At 27.6% G+C, this 17,971-nt stretch overlaps 1 protein-coding gene across 1 annotated transcript in view; it reads right to left on the bottom strand.

Moving 5' to 3' along the window:
- Positions 1-17,971, bottom strand: part of LOC122503239 — a 55,786-nt gene that overhangs the window by 16,874 nt on the left and 20,941 nt on the right. The gene's annotated exons all lie outside the window — the stretch shown is intronic.

Consider the following 17,971-nt stretch of genomic DNA (forward strand, 5'->3'; position numbering starts at 1 on the left):
TGTTTCCGTGATTGGATTCGGTGCTTCGGATTACTTGAGTGGAGAGAATCGACGATTAGTAAGTCAATAAATTATTGTTATTCTTAAAACATCGTTTCTCTTTCATTCTCCTTTCATTTCCACCCTTTTCCCTCATAAATAACTGGAAATCCGGGCGACCAGTTATACAGGTTATAATATTGTCAGTGCAGACCGTGATAATAAATGTAGCAGTAAAATTTTCTTTTTCGCGATTTCGTGATTACAGGTGTAAATAAATAATTCTTTCCGATCGAAAAAAGAAATTGTAAATATAAGCTTTTACTCGTGTTTTCGGTTTTTCAGGTTTTAATATTCCCAGTCCCGTCCGTGATAATAAATGTGACCGTGTTTTTAAATCTCAAAACTTAAAGTCATAGATCCTATGTTTTACATGTACGGAATAAAAAAAAGAGAAAAATTTATATTAATATTTTTTAAAACCATTCTTTAGTAGATCTATTACTGCTATATACAATTTTGTTTCAGAGACCAATATACAGATGGCAATGATTAATGGCAAATTACTAAATTTATTTTAAGTAAGCAAACTTTATGTATTATTATTAAGATATACATTGTTGCTAATAGAACAAATGACATTTTTATGTTTATAGTATCTCAAAATACTAACCTCAAATCATAATTGTGACAATAAAATTTGTTTTTATATAGAAGTTCCGTGCGACAACTTGCAACCGAAGATCAACATGGGTTAAGAAGGAATGAAAGGAAATGATAATCAACAAGCTCTAAAGTTATGAAGATATAACAAAAATTTCAAACTTTTCAAGAAAAAATGTAGGCGAAATGAAGCTTTGGCAAAGGAGAAGAAACAATTTAAGGTTATGTTTTTGTATTTCTAATAGTAAATTTTTTTTTAATCTTAAAAGAAAAAAAAACTTATATGATATTCAGTAAAAATTAGAGCTGTGCAAAGTAATTCGAACCGAACTGTTCGAATTTTTTCGCCTAGTTCGAATGTCGAAAATTCGACATTCGAGTTGGCTTAGATCGAATGTCGAAAATCTGACATTCAAACTAGCCCAGTTCGAATGTCGAAAATCCGACATTCGAACTAGCCCGGTTCGGATGTCGAATATTCGACATTCGAGTTACTACAAAATTCGAACCGAACCGAGTTGTGTTTTTTGTTTTGGAACGCTAAAATGTCGAATTCTAAAATTCAACATTTAGGCGCCGCAAAACCGACCAATACTCGGTTCGGTTCGAATTTTGCACAGCTCTAGTAAAAATATAAGATTTAGTAATTCTTTTCTGTCAATGTAAGCTTATGATCTTTATTAGAATTAGTAGAAAATGTTCCTTTAGTGACAAAAATTTAACAACCAATATCCTTGCTTAAAATACTTAAGGGTATTTAAATCTGTATGACGTCACCATTCTAAAACACGTGCACTGCGCAAATTGTGACGTCTTAATGGTTCAAATATCTTTAAGGAGTCAATGTGAGCCAGGGTACAATTAGACAGGAAATTAAAGAAACTCGATACTTTGTACGCTAAAGTTTAACTTTACAAAAATAATAACGAAATAAATATTTCAAATATTAAAAAATAAAAAAAAGAAAGAAAACAAAAATTAAAAGAAATCTTCAGAAAACTATAAGAGAAAGAATTTAAAAAAGTTAAATTAATAAATATAAAAAAGACAAAAATGAAATGAATATAATAAATTTTATAAAAAATAGTGCACATAATTAGCATAAAGTAATAAAAATTTGACTTGAATGAAAAATAAACATCAAAAATACAATGCAAAATAGAAAAAGTCTAAATTTTTGTGAAAAGAAGACAATATTATTTACAAAATCTGCATAATATAGAGATTGGACTATTTTTATTGATCTGTTGCTTTTGCAGCATAATCATCATCGCTATGATTTGTACAGACTGATAATCAGTAGCAGTTGATACCTTGTGACATTAAAATATCTATTTTATGTATATTCTGTAAAGCAAAGTAAAATTTAAATAACAATGAAGTAAAAAAAACAAAAAAACAAATTAAAATAAAAGACAAAAATTTGCATAAATTAAAAAAATTAGAATCACTTATATATAAAAAATAAATAAAAAATATGAAAGAATACGAATAATAAAGAAGCAAACCCCAAAAAAAAAGATAAAGAACAATAATGATTTACAAAATCAAAATAAATTAGAGATTGGTCCATTTTTATCTATCTGTTACTTTTGCAGCATAATCATTATCGTTATGATTTATACAGACTGATAATTAGTAGCAGTAAATAATTTATGACCCAAAATAATCTATTTTATTTATGTTTTGTAAATGAAAGTGAAATATATATAAAAATGAAATTAAAATATAAGACAAAAATTTACAAGTATTTGTTTGATTTTACGAAAATGAGATTTATTTATCTTGTTCTCTTTCTACGTCAATTAGACAGAATTATACAGCTTTTTATACTCTATTTCTAAAAATGAATGTTTGTCTATAGAATATTCTGAATACCCAGAGATGCAATAAGGGTAAAAAAAAGTAAATATAATATACGAAAATGTTAAACAAAAAGCATCCCAAATAAGAACTGTAAATTAAAAATAATAGGAATAATAAAGAAACAAAATCAATTTTAACTTAAATTGAGTACAAAGTAAATATATTTTAAAGCAATAATAAAAAAAAGTGTTAGTATTATTTATATAGTCTACAAAATGTAAAAAAAACAATAATTACATGAAAACAAAATACAATTAAACATAATGTGAGCTCTGAAAATAACATGCATTGATATAATAATTAAAAAAAGGAAAGATAAAGCACCTAAGACAATTGAAGTAAATCTAAATTCTTCTTGTATAAAAGATAATATTTTCTTCAAAATTAACATAAGAAAGATATTTGTCTATTTATATCTATCTGTTGCTTTTGCAGCATAATCATCATCGCTATGATTTGTACAGACTGATAATCAGTAACAGTTGATATCTTGTGACCTTAAAATATCTATTTTATGTGTGTTTTGTAAGATATAAATAAAGTAAAATATAAATAAAAATGAAGTGAAAAAGAAAAAAAAGTAATTTCAAATGAAAATGTAATATAAAAGAGTACGAATAATAAAAAAACAAATTCAATATAAATTATTAAGTACAATTGAAATAGATATTTATAAATAGTTATAAAAAAAATAGAGGTACTATTTATACTGTCTAAAAAAGGTGAAAGAGCAATAATAATATGAAAATAAATTATAAAATGTGAACTGAAAAAAACATATATTGATATAATAATTAAAAGCAAAAAAGATAAAGTATGGTAAAAACTTGATAATATTTTTTTTCAAATCTGTATAAAACAGATATTGGTCCATTTTTATCTATCTGTTACTTTTGCAGCATAATCATCATCGTTATGATTTGTACAGACTGATAATCAGTAACAGTTGATACTTTGTGACCTAAAATTATCTATTTTATCTATGTTTTGTAATTTTTGCTAAATATAAACGAAATGAGAAAGAAACAAATAAAGGGGGGAACCTCCTTTAGACGATCGAAAAATGCATCATTTTTGGGATCTTTTTTCTCGGGTAAAATAACTCCAAACGTTTTGTAATTTATAGGGTACTTTAATACATGTCTTGAGAGTCTAAAAAAATTTTTGGAGAAAAAACAAAACATTTTTAGAATGGAAATATACACCGCGTCCATGGCACCTCATTTTATCTGAGAACATTCTAGCGCTCTGAATTTTTTTCTAAAACAAAGAAACCAACGTTTTTTTTTAAACTTTAGGATAATACCTTCTATATGACATTTCGAATTTTTAAAAAAAATTTCAAGAATTAATTTTTTTTACCCACTTTTAAGTTAAAAGTGATTTTTCGTGCATAAAAATTGACTTTAAAATTCCAAAAAAATATTTAAAAAAATTTTTTTCAAGAAACACTAAATGTCATATTGAAGATTATTTAATTATCTTTAAAATGATGTATCATAAAGCCCGATTGGTTCAAAAGGGCGTTCTCAATCGTGTTCACAAAATTAAAAAATGGTGTTTCGAGAAAAATGCGTTTGAAGTTTTTTTAAATAAAGTGACTCGGATGTCAAACAAATGAAATAAGGGTTGTCACATAGAAATTACAAATTATACTGACAGTGGTACTCTGAATGAAAGAAGAAGGCAGATTGAATGCTAAAATAGAAAAAATTCTGGACTCTGGTAAACATTTCACCAGACGACGCATGAAAAAAAAAATAATTAAAAATTTTGTAACTTCTTCATTAATACAGAAATCGACTTAAAATTTGATGGGTATATTCTTGAATAGTTTGTACAGGCTAATTATTATCGGTCGTCTGATAAATTGTATATAAAGCATGACATTGAAATTATTAAATATTTTGCAACCTGAGAATTAAAACTAATATTATACAATTATGCATAAAAATGTATGCAAAAAATATACTAAAAATTAATAGCAAAAGCAAATTAATTTAAAAAAAAGTTCTGGAGGAATAAATTCTTAAATGTTTAATTTTCAATGTTTATATAGTATTGAGTATATTAATTACAGGCTAATTGTACCTTGAGGTATATAGTATATTAATCTTATTGTACAAATATTTTCAATTGGACAGTTAATATAGTATATCTTAATATATTCCAGAAAATAAACAAGAACAATAATCGACAATTGGAATTAGAAGAGTTTGTCAAAGAAGCTGCTAAAAAGAAACATCTCAGCATGTGAATATATCTAAATATTGTATTTTTTTTAAGGGGGGAAACCACATTAGGTGGCTCATTTTTATGGATTTTTAAAGATTTTTTGTGGGGAAATATTAATTAAAATTCAATTACATTTGGGCATCTTTTTATTAGTGTTTTGAACTATGTTTATAAATTTTTTTGATTTATTTTAACCAGAAATAAGGCAGATATGCTGTCATAACCACTGATGGTCCTGATATTTTTTCTCGACTTGCGTGACGTGTAGCAATTTTTACTTTTTAACTAAAATTAAAAAAATTTTTTTCTTACATTCTTAACTTATTATCTAAGAATATGAACCTCATTTCAGGTAAAAATAATAAAAATTTTAAATTTTAAAGCTGTTTAAAATTTTTTCTTCAATTTTCACAATTTTTTTTACAACAATTACAAAAAACACCCTTAAAATCGTGTTATCACCTTAAATGTTGGTTCATATTCTTCCTAATTTTATAAAGAATAAAACTACCAAATTTTATTACAATCGGTAAATATTTGTTTAAGTTAGACTGCACGCAATCTTAAAAAAAGTGATTTTGAGAAAAACGCATTTAAAGTTTAAATTTACTTTTTTTTGTTCAGAAGAAATTTTTTTCAAAGTCGCAAAGAGTCATATAATAATAGAAAAAAAAATAATAAATTTCTAAATATGTATACTTTAAGAAAATGAAAAAAATAAAAAATAAATTTTTCGAATGTTACAATTAGGTTTCCCCCCTTAAATTATACTAATCGACAGATAACTTTTTTAATTAAACAATGTATGTAAACAGTTTTATTATGTATAAGAGGCTGTAGCTCGTTATTAATTTTTGAATGTATAATAAAAGAAAATTTTGTTTATAATTTGCTATTACAACCACATTGCCAAAAGTTTAAAATGTTTGCTAATATATAGCAGTGCATTTAAATATTTTAGCAATGTTGCGTTTGTAATACAATATAATGTGCACTTCAAGAAACATATTACAATACATTATTAAAGAATTTGCAAAGAAATATTGCAAGATAATAATGATGTAATGTGTTTTGTTGGAGAGAAGAAATTTAGGTTTATATTTATTGCATTTCAGAAACCCTTTCTAAATTTCTCACTTGATAGAGTAAAGATAAGTGGTAAAAATTTCAAATTTTGTTTATTGCTTAGTAAATTAATGAAATTTATTTTAGGTATACATATGATATATGTTGTCAGAGAAATTTAAGAAATTATGAAATATGGAATAAACTATTAATATTATCAACATATAGGTGATAATATGAATAATGTATTCAATATCTCAATTTCCTCTTCTATTTTAATGCATTTCTTATTTAAATTTTTACAAATTTGTTTCAAATTTTCATTACTTCTTGTAGAAGAAAAAACTTTGTCGGTATGAAAATGGCGGCCTTTTTTACCTTGGACAAAAAAAGCATGGGACCAACTGTTTTTTGCCCTTAGAAAAAAAATCGCCATTTTCATATTGTCGAACAAATAAATGACTTTACTCCCTGTCGTCAGCTATCTAAAATCGCCATTTTTGTGCATGTGGAATAAAAAAAGTTTTCAGGGAAATTAAGAAAATTGAGACTTTTTTCGACTTACTTTAAAAAATTGACACTTTTTTGTCTATTCCTTCAAACTTTAAACATAAAAATAGCACAATTTTTAGCAAAAAGACGCAAGTTAGTTTGATTTTGATAATGCAAAAAGTAACTATAAACTGAATCATTTTTTAAGACATAATTAAATTTTTGAAATATATGTATAATAAAAATCTTTCTGAATAGTTGATATTTTGTAAAATTGAATTGAAAAATAATTAATTTTTTTAAAGTATTTTGTTATAATTTAAAAAAATTAATTTTTAAGGGGACATTCCAGTTCAAAACAGGCAAAAAGAAGGCTTTTTTAGTATATATTATTAAAATAACTATGAGATTTATTTAAAAAATTTCTTTTACATGTAATAAATAATTTATTTAAGAATTTGTAAAAAAAATGTTTTTAATTTTTATTTCAAAATGGTGGCGATATACGCCATTTTCGAAAATGCCTATTTTCGGTGGTAAGATCGATTCTAAACTTTCTATAACCGATAAAACCAAAAACGAAGTGACATTCTCTTCGTTAGATATTTCTTTAGGTGTGGAACCTCAAAAAAGTGGAATTCCCCCCCCCTTTTATTAGAAAACTTTTTTCCCAAAATATGCAAAAAAAGGTGTTTTTATTCAGAATTTCTCTTATAAAATAAAGAGAGTTGGAAATTTTCCAGTTTTTGAGGTTCCACTTATAGGCATGATGACGCTGAATCAAAAGCCGTTTAATTGTTTAAAATCGCTTCAAAAGAACTCGAGATATCACTCTTACCAGATCAAAAAAAGACATTATAAGAAGAGCGCATTTTAAGTTTTTGTCCATAAGTTTCGAATTTTTTTTTTAAAATCATCGGATTTGCTTGAAATTCGTTACTCGGGGGTTTTCGAGGTCGCTAATTACGAATATTGAATCAGATTTTTAAAATTCAAAATGGCGGATCCAATATGGCGGACATTCTTTTTTTAAAATCATTGGATTTGCTAAAAAATCGTTACGGGGGGATTTTGGAGTCGCTGATTACGAATATGACATAATTTTTTTAAAATTAAAAATGGCGGATGCAATATGGTGGACAAAAAAAAATTAAAATAAAAAAATTTCTTTTCCGCCATGTTGGAGCCGCCATTTTGAATTTTAAAAATTTGATATCTAATTTGTGATCAGCAACACCAAATACATTTTTGTTTGTCTTTTTTAAAAAATGCAAATGAGAAAACATTTAAATCATTCGATTGCTTATTCGCATACAAAAACATCTTTGACATGGCGAAGAATAAGGATGTATAACTTTTGTTTTACTTCGAATTTTGCAATAATATTTTAGGTGAGTATTCTTGACACTATAAGAAATCCGAAAAAAACAAAAAAAATCGATTTTTTTGACATTTTGAACTGGAATGTCCCCTTAAAGAATAAAAAGTCTTTAAAGGACAATTTAAACATGAAAATTAGCTTCTAATTTTTAAAAATTCAATATTTTTAGTATTTTTAATTTATATTTCCAAAAATCTAAATACATACAAAAATAATATTTTAGAATTATGTTTAAAATTTTGGAATAAAAATTTATATTTAAAATTTCAATTGACATTCATCAAAAAATTAATTAGTTTTCTTTTAATTATACAAAAACTCTTTTAAAGAAAACATTTAAAATTTGGTAAAATCTTTTAGAAATAATAGAATTTTTATTAAAAAATATTAATGAAAATTATCAAATTTTTGTAGAATTTTAATTATGAACAGGACCATAATTTCTCAAAAAATTCTATGAGTCCAAAAAGTAAATATTCATAAATTTTTATTTACATTGGGGTAAGGTTTTCTGAAGTGTACTCATGATTTGCGAAGGGTATTTTAATTTCATTGAAACACTATATTTTAAAAGTAAATGATATAATTAATTAAATTTTCTTTACAGCATTTTATTCTACGTAAAATGTAGAACTATTACCAAAATAAAATTTCTGGGCCCGCATTTTATTTACAAAATAAAGCTATATTTTTGTTAAGCGCCATATTATTCGCCATATTGGATCTGCCATTTTAAATTTAATTTTTATTAAAATTTTTTAAATTATGTATAAAATGCTTAATAAATATAGCATTAACTAACAAATTGAAACCAATTCAACGCATGTAACGCGGCAGTGCAACCGCCCGCGGAACTGCACGCTCCATGTCTTTTTTACAGAGCGTAACAGGCTTAAAAAGCCATCGGTACACTTCAGAAAGCCTTACCCATTGTTCGAAGATAATTGAATCTTAAATAATTATACGAATTAGTTTTTTAAAATATTTGCGATTGTTCACAACTGGAGGCGGGGTGGGATTCAAAAATTGATAAAAAATTGTCCATTTGGTTTATGGAAGAACGATAAAATTTATACCTCTCATTCATACCTCGTTCGCGATCTCCTTTTCTTTTACTCCTTAATCTATCTGTGAGTGAAAAAAGAAAAATAATTTGCCAATAAGGAAATAAGACGCCCATTTCGTATTTTGGCTTGAAAGTAAAATTGCCCACTTTTCCTTCCCCTATCAAATTCTGTTCCTCTCTTTCTACCTGACACGGAAAATGGAGAAAACATGATACCCCCTTCTAAACCCAAAAAGTGGGCATTACTTTCTTAATTATTCGTTTCTCTTTCGCTCCTACTCTAAACTAAAAGGAGAGACAATACCTACCTCCCTCTCTTTCTCTCTCACTGTGAACAGAATATATAAGGAAAGACTAACTTAATATATATAGATATAATAATAATATTCGTCTCTCTTTCGCTCCTACTTTAAACTGAAATGACAGGCGATACTTCCCTCTCTTTCTCTCTATCAATCTTTCTCTCTCACTGCAGACAGAATATACACGCTCTGGACAGACTGAATGAATGAATGAAAGAATACGAAGATTATTATATTTAATAATAATATATGTATATTAATAGTATTTCAATATTAAATAGAAGAAAAACCCTAATGAAAATATAATACACACTATTGGTCAAAATTTAGAAACCATACCCATTTTCAGGTGAATGAAAAACATTTCAAAACATATAAAGTAAGGAAACAAAAATTTTTTTTCTATTTATGTTTTAAAAGATGATAACATTTTGAATAGAACAACATCTTTCAGAAGTCGTTTGGCCAATATTTTATTTAGATATTTTTAAAAAATCGTCAATTTCAATGTTTTACAAAAATTGTAATAACTTCTAAAATAATGAACGCTTTTTAATGATCTTAGGCTTATTTTAAAGATGATTTTCTACAGATGAGAATTATTATTTATAGGCATTAACGTGTAATTTTTTTCTCAGAAAATGCAAGTCGTCAAACTTGGATTAACAAAATTCAAAAACTTTTAAACAATCTTATTAACAGAAAAATTATTTTTAAAATATGAACATATATTTTTATTAAATTAAGGTTTTATTTTGTCTCAAATGGCTAGGAGTGGGCGCGCAACGCACGCCTTCTTGGTTCTAGTAGTATTTAAAAAAGATAAAATTTACACGGAGAAAAATGGAGTTTGAAAAACTGGGAGTCAATATTGAAAAAACAGGACTCAGTCCAGCAAAAGTAAATTAATTCATTTCCATCAAGCATCTTAGAGTATTGCGTATAGTGTATAGAGGGCCTTAGTTCCAAATTTCACTGTAAACAGCATTGAAACACAGGCGAAGATTATAAGACGCGCTGCAGTGTGCATAGTAGAGAAACTGGACTCAGTCCCCTACTTCGAAATTTTCACAATAAGGGAACGCAGGCGCGGAACCTGTCAAAATGAATGGCCGACGCGACGCGAAATGAGTGTTTCCTTTTATTCACTTCGTCAATTTTATATAAAAAAACAATAACCAATCATTAAAAAAAAGAAAAATATGTTAAATGCACTTTTATATATTCATATTCATTAATTCACAAGTTTTATTCTTCCCACATCTTCATACTTTCAATTAACAACTAAATGCATCGGAAAATCTTACAATCATACGGGATTGAACACCTACCTATCCATACAACTAAATATACGCATTAATTATAAATCCCACGCTTTTACATTAAGCCTCTCGGCTACGCAATCGATGGGGGAAATTTCCTATTTAAAAAACATCCCTTACCAATGAAATAAATTAGATCATGCGTGGATTTTACTTTGTAATTAATGTAAGTATGGATGTCAACAATATTCATAATATTAAACCCATTGACGGGTGGTCCAGGCGGAATGCGAGTACTTCTAATAAAGTCGGCTGTAGACGCAAATTAGGTTAATATATAGAAAATTTCTAAGTAGAATGGTTATGCTTAATCCAAAAAGTATTTCTCGGGGACTCTTGTCGAAGTGCGTAAGGCCAATAGTGCAGGAGTATAAACAATAAAAAAAAATATTCATAATATTGAATAAATAATATTGTCAACTAGTTTAATTTTGATACGGTTATTAGAATTTAATAATAAATAAATAAAAAACGTTAATTTTTTCTTAACCTTTTTCAAGTTTGACACTCCTCATGGTAAATTTGATTATTCTTTTTTTTCCGTGTACAAAATAGTGAATTAACCTTGAATGAAATGTATAATTAATTATTCTCACAGCAATATTTAATAATTTAATTAACTTAACTGCACTGCATAATAGTTGAGAGTAGTAAGAGTAAGTGAAACGGTAAGATAAGTGAACGACCATTAGTGTGTGATAGAGAGAGAATAACTTGTGGTTTTTGAGTAGGTATCTACTTTATGTGCACGGCGTTCATTTTTCGAAAGAACTGGACTGAGTACTAGTTGTTCAATATTCGCTTCTATTATTGACTTGTGTTTTGTACACTGCCGCCTTCTTTTAACAATTACATGAGAAACGAATTTATCTCATTCTAATTTTTTATACTCTTATTCCCTCTTAGACTATATAAACAGTCTTGTTTAAGCTGATGAATGGGATAACTTGTGTTGAGTCCCAAAGTGTTCAGCTATGAAACTTCTAATACTATAGTGTGTACCTGTCACATATTATTCTATAAAGGAGTACTACACTGACTGCATAAATCATTTTTCCATTTTTCTCCGTGTTAGTCCCAACCCCCAAAAGATAAAATGGATGTTTAAGACCAATTAAATTAAAATTTAAACTCCTCCCTCTTAATAAAAGCTATTTTCTATTTCTGTGTTCAATAGAACAAAATGGAGAAAATATCAAACTTTAAAAAATATATGTCTCAACCCCTCACGAAAAAAAACTGCTATTAGCCAATAAAAAATCAAACTCTTCCTACATTTTTATTCATTGGTTCAGTTAAACAAAATAAAGAAAAAATTAAAATTAAAATTTAAAAACTTAGTTTAATATTTTCTCCATTTGGTTCTATTGAAGAACTCTCCGTCTTTAAGAAGGAGGAGTTTAAATTTTATTTTAATTGGTCTAGAACATCCATTTTCTCTTTTGAGGGTTGGAATTATATGTTTCATTTCTTAAATATTAATTTTTTCTCCATTTTGTTTAGCTCAACCAACAAATAGAAAAAAGCTTTGTTTAAGAAGGAAGAGTTTATAAATTTTATTTTACTTGGTCTAGAACATCCATTTTTTCTTTTGGGGGTTGGAATTATGTTTTATTTCTTAAATAATAATTTTTTCTCCATTTTGTTTAACTGAACCAATGAATAAAAATGTAGGAGTTTGATTTTTTTATTGGCTAATAGTAGTTTTTTTCGTGAGGGGTTGAGACTTATATTTTTTAAAGTTTGATATTTTCTCCATTTTGTTCTATTGAACAAAGGAATAGAAAATAGCTTTTATTAAGAGGAAGGAGTTTAAATTTTAATTCAATTGGTCTTAAACATCCATTTTATCTTTTGGGGGTTGGGACTAAATTCTATCTTTTTTAAATATTATTATTTTCTCCATTTTGTTCTATTGAAGCCACAAAGAAGAAATATTTTTCTTTAAGAAGGAGGAGTTTTAATTTTATTTTAATTGGTCTAGAACATCTATTTTTTCTTTTGGGGGTTGGAATTATAAATTTAAATATAATTTTTTCTCCATTTTGTTTAACTCAACCAACAGATAGAAAAATTGATTTTGAAAATGGGAGGAGTTTGTTTATTATTTTTATTGGTCTAAATCATTCATTTTTTCTATTTTCATTCTATAATATGTAAAATGTGTTATTTTTCAAACATTAATCACTTTCTCCATTTTCTTTAACTCAACCAACAAATAAAAAATTGCACTTTGAAAATAGGAGGTGTTTATTTTTATTGGCCAGAAGTCTTTGTTTTCTTAAGAAGCTAAGACTAAATGTAACTTTTTAAAAATTAGATATTTACTCCCTTTTTGTGCTATTGAACCAAACAATAAAAAAATTGCTTTCCTAAAGTAGGAGGCGTTATTTTTTGTATTCTACTAAATATAATAATAATTGATTTTCAATCAAAATTAATTGTTCAGGTTATTTATTTTTTACATGAAATTGTTTAAAAAATTTTTATTTAAATTTATTTTTCTAAGTAAAATACTGATTTTTAGCTTTTAATAATATTCATTTAAATAAATATATTTATTTTAATAATCGAAAGAGTTTTGCTAAATTTCTAATTTTTGATCACATTGTTGTAAAAAACGTTTTCTAAAGTTAAAAGAATCAGAATATGATCGTAGTGAATCGTAGTCTGCTACAAGTATCACGCATGTTACTAATACATTGACAGGTCTAACAGTTCGCATATTTATCATTAATAATTGAACAATTTACGATTTAATTCAACTTAAATAATGGATAAATCGACTGTCGAATAGTTAATTTATTAATTATAAGAGCTTTTTCTAACATTTTTAGTTTTTTTGATAAACTTTTTTCTACTATTTAAAGTCTAACCACCTATACATTTATGTTTATCGAATCTGTCAGGAATTTCAAGTAATTACTAATTATTTAGAGATTTATTTATTGCAATATTTGCTAAAATCTATTCTCTAAACATCCATTTTACATATTCAACACTTCCTTTTGCTATCAAACACCTTCTAAATAGTTTATTTCCACTTTTACCGTATGCCTACCATTTGTCCACTTTAAAAGTGGACATATAGTAAATCCAAATCTGGCAGGGTACTATTAATTTTAAATCTTAAATTAATGATAATATATTATAATCAGTTACAATATATATATATATATATATATATATATATATATATATTGTGACGTTATTTTTACGATTTACGTCGCAATAGCACTATTCTGAGAACATCTTTCTAGTATTTAAATTTTGGTAATATTAATTGTCTTTTTTAAAGTAAAATTGTTACAGTGTTTTGTTTTTGTATTTGAGTCACTCCACTGACTTTCGTCTGGGGGTTGTTGCGGCTATGTTTTGAAAAAATCTGGTTTCAAAATATGTAAAACTAGAAGACTTTCTGATTCCATTAACCACAATATTATTCCAAAAATTTTATTTTTTTAAATGTTATTATTAATCAAAAGTTGGCCTCTCAGAGTGTTATTTTGTAACCTTAAATTTTGCACTTTTTTAAAATCGTTTTTATTCAATAATTATTTTATGTCATATAACAGAACTTACCAAAAGCATAAATCATTTGATGGTGAATCAAGAATCGAAGCAATTACTATGAAAATATATTATTTTTAATTAATAAAGCGAAATCGAAAATTTTTTTCACAAAAAAATTTTCCGATTTTCTGAAGACTATAACTTTTTTCTCAATGCTCCTAAAATTTCAATCTTCTCCTTGTAACTTAAAAGTAATATAATTTACTCAATACTAAAATTTGACGTATGTGCTTTGCTTCGTTTTTGAAAAATTAATTTTTTAAATTATTTTCTTAAAAAGGTTAATTTTATACAATTCTCATCGAGTTTCAACGTGTAAGTAGAGTGATGTGAAATTGCTCGGTTAACTTCAAGTCCTAAAATTAACCTTTTTAAGTGAATAATTTAAAAATTTAATTTTTCAAAAACGAAGCAAAACACATACGACAAATATTAGTATTGAGTAAATTATATTACTTTTAAGCTACACGGAGAAGATTGAAATTTTAGGATCATTGAGAAAAAAGTTATAGTCTTCAGAAAATCGGAAAATTTTTTTGTGAAAAAAATTTTCGATTGCGCTTTATTAATTAAAAATAATATATTTTCATAGTAATTGCTTCGATTCTTGATTCACCATCAAATGATTTATGCTTTTGGTAAGTTCTGTTATATGACATAAAATAATTATTGAATAAAAACGATTTTAAAAAAGTGCAAAATTTAAGGATACAAAATAACACTCTGAGAGGCCAACCTTTGATTAATAATAACATTTAAAAAAATAAAATTTTTGGAATAATATTGTGGTTAATGAAATCAGGAAGTCTTCTAGTTTTACATATTTTAAAACCAGATTTTTTTAAAATATAGCCGCAACAGCCCCCAGACGAAAGTCAGTGGAGTGACCCATTTGTTAAAGTAAGTAAGTTGTATTTGTTAAGTGTAGACACTTAGCAGTAGTCCAATTGAAATGTTGGCGCTCTACAGTAAGGAATTTGGATAAAATAGTTTAGTTTTAGTGAGTTGGCAGGCTTTGGAAAACGAAAGCGACTTTGTTTGGCAAAGAAGCTCTCCTTTTGGGTTAAATGACAGGTTCCTATGGTCAAAAAGGTCGCAATCTTGCCATAGAAAAAGTCGTTTTAGTTTAAGTATCGTAGTATTAGTAATTCAGAATTCTTGGAAAAGCAAGGTAGGAGAAAACCCCCTTTTTGTATAAAAATATCAAGAATACCGATAAGTCACCTAACGCCAAAATTCAGTACTAATTTCAAATTAAAATAACTCTGCGAAAACCTCTTGAATCTCTCTCTTGTCATCGATCCCCTGTTGTGTTAACATCGTTAGTTAATTTCCCCAGTTTTTAGTACAATGTTCTAAATTTAGAATCAGTTCCAGTTTAGTTACAGATTAGCTCAGTCGGATAGATGCCTCGCTTGGCGGTCGTTTAAGGACCAAGGGTAAGTACCCTTCGATCGCGCCCATTTGGCTTGGTATTTTTCCGGCACGTGAGACAATCTGAGCGGGAGGTTTGACGTCGAGGTATAATGATGTGCACCGTCGATTATTGTCCGGTACACACCATTAGAACTCGACTGTCGATAAACCAGTTGTACTCAGGAGAGGTTTTCTACAGTTTCCCTCTCCACTGGCGAGAAAACCCATTAGACGCGTGGTCCAGGCAAATGCGAGTACTTCTAATTTTCAAGTCATTCTGTAGGCGCAAAAATTTAGTATTAAGAAATTTAAGAAATGTTTGTAAGGAAAAATGTTCTACGGTTGTAAAAACACTTGTATAGCCAAGATTGTAGGCTTAAGACGGGTGTATAAACAAATAAATAATTAAAAATGCAATATTTTAGTTAATTATTAGTTTTTTTTTTTGCTTAGGGACTTTTGGAAAATCTGCCAACAGATACCTTGGATTCCGCACTCCAAGGTTATGTGGGGTTCGTAAAATGAAACAAAAGGAAATATTAAAAAAAAGATAAATAAATAAATGTTATAATAAATTTAATAAACTGGCGACCTACTACCAGCCCGACCAACTAAAACACGTAACCCTTCTTCTGGAGCCCTTTACCCTCCCTCGGAACTGTCGTAAGACTTTAGCCTTCGAGGGTGGCGCTCCAACTCTGTCGCTAATGCGGCCTTCTTCTTCTCTCTGCGGTTATCCTGCGTCCGTAGTTAAAAAAATGATTAAAACTATTTCATAGTCTAAGCGGAATTTACAGCACAAAAATAATAAAAAAAAACAAAATTATTTAAGAAGTGTTAAAAGTCAAAAGATAAAATCGCAAACAGATATAAAAAAGGATGTGTATTCCACGTCAGTTCAACACAAAAAATTTTATTAGGTTTTGGGATTCGGTTGAAATTGGGTAGATTATATCCTCTGGTGGTAGTAAATAAAATCCCCAAGCGATTTTAAAAAATTTCAAAAATTGGCGGACATATTGGATTTTTAATTTTTTTGTACTTTTTTTTGAAAAATATATATCTCTGCTTCGTCTTAACGGATTTTAGTTTATGACCTCTTAAATTGTTTGTATTGAAATATACTTTTATTTAAAAAATTAAAATTAAAAAAATTATTTAAATTTTTTGTTTAAAAAATTAATTTAATTTTTTGAAAAGCCATAGAAAAAATATGCTACCTTCAATTTTGATCATTTTTTTACCATTTGTAGCCATAAATGTGTTGAACTTGTCCTGAAATTTTCATCGTGGGACAGCCAGTAGTTTTTGAGAAAAAAAATAAAACGTAAATCCTCGCATAGCGCTGTAGCGCTCAGTTTTAATGCCGCACGATTGTAAATGGAATTTTAATACGAACAATTTAAGAGGTAATAAACTAAAATCCGTTAAGAAGAAGCAGAGATATATATTTTTCAAAAAAAAAGTACAAACAAATTAAAAATCCAATATGTCCGCCAATTTTTGAAATTTTTTAAAATCGCTTGGGGATTTTATTTAATACCACCAGAGGATATAATCTACCCAATTTCAACCGAATCCCAAAACCTAATAAAATTTTTTGTGTTGAACTGACGTGGAATACACCAGGAAAAAAAAAGTAAACAGGTATATAACGTTGAAAGACAAAACTGTACAAAAACGAATAAAAAAAACAAAACAAATTAAAAAATGTAGAAGGACAAATATTCTAATAAATCATTCTAATAAATCACAAAATAAATTAATAAGAAACAAACAAACAAATTAAGAGCTGTTTAAATTACGCTTTTTGGCGGCCATCGAGATCTTTCCTCTCTAAGTCCCATTTTTTTGCATGAGAAGAGGGTGTGCTCCGCGTTGTCCTCAGGGAACTGGCAATATGCACACACCTCGTCCTCGCGTAATTTAAAGCGACACAGGTACGAGTTAAAACACCCGTGACCTGTGAGCGCCTAAGGCAAATAATAGGAAACCTGACCGTGTTTCCTATTTATCCAGGTGGCGAGTGCCAGGATAATGCGATAAGTCCATCGACCTTTTTCCTCACCATCCCATCTTTCTTGCCATCTTTCTATGAGCCTGTGCCTCGCTTCTTTGCGTATCAGGCCCTTGCTTGGTCTTAATTCCTCATCCGAGGAACTGCTTTCTTTAGAAAATAGAAACATTTCTTCCCTTTCCCTCGCCAAAAGATCTGCTGGCGGGACCCTTTTAAGTTTCTCCAGTTCCTTCTTGTAAACCGGGCAGGAAATTCTTCCAGGGTCTGAAAGTTATTTTTATTATTTATGGTTCTTTGTTATAATTCAGAATACTCAAGTAATTCTACTTATGGTAATTTATTATTTTAATTACTCTTTATAAACGACAAAATGATTATCACAATTTATTGTAATTTGTTAATTCTATTTCGTTGGTATAATATAGGTACTTAATTATTTTATTTTATTATAATTATTTATTTTATTATTTTATTTATTGTTTTTCAAAATTCAAAATGGCTTATCCAATATGGCGGACATTTTTTTTAAATTTTGGATTGGCTTGAAAATTATCACTCGGGAGTTGTCGGGGTTGCTGATGACGAATCCGATGT

This window comes from Leptopilina heterotoma, unplaced genomic scaffold (assembly GCF_015476425.1).
Source record: "Leptopilina heterotoma isolate Lh14 unplaced genomic scaffold, ASM1547642v1 Lhet_251, whole genome shotgun sequence".
Classification (NCBI taxonomy): Eukaryota; Metazoa; Arthropoda; class Insecta; order Hymenoptera; family Figitidae; genus Leptopilina; species Leptopilina heterotoma.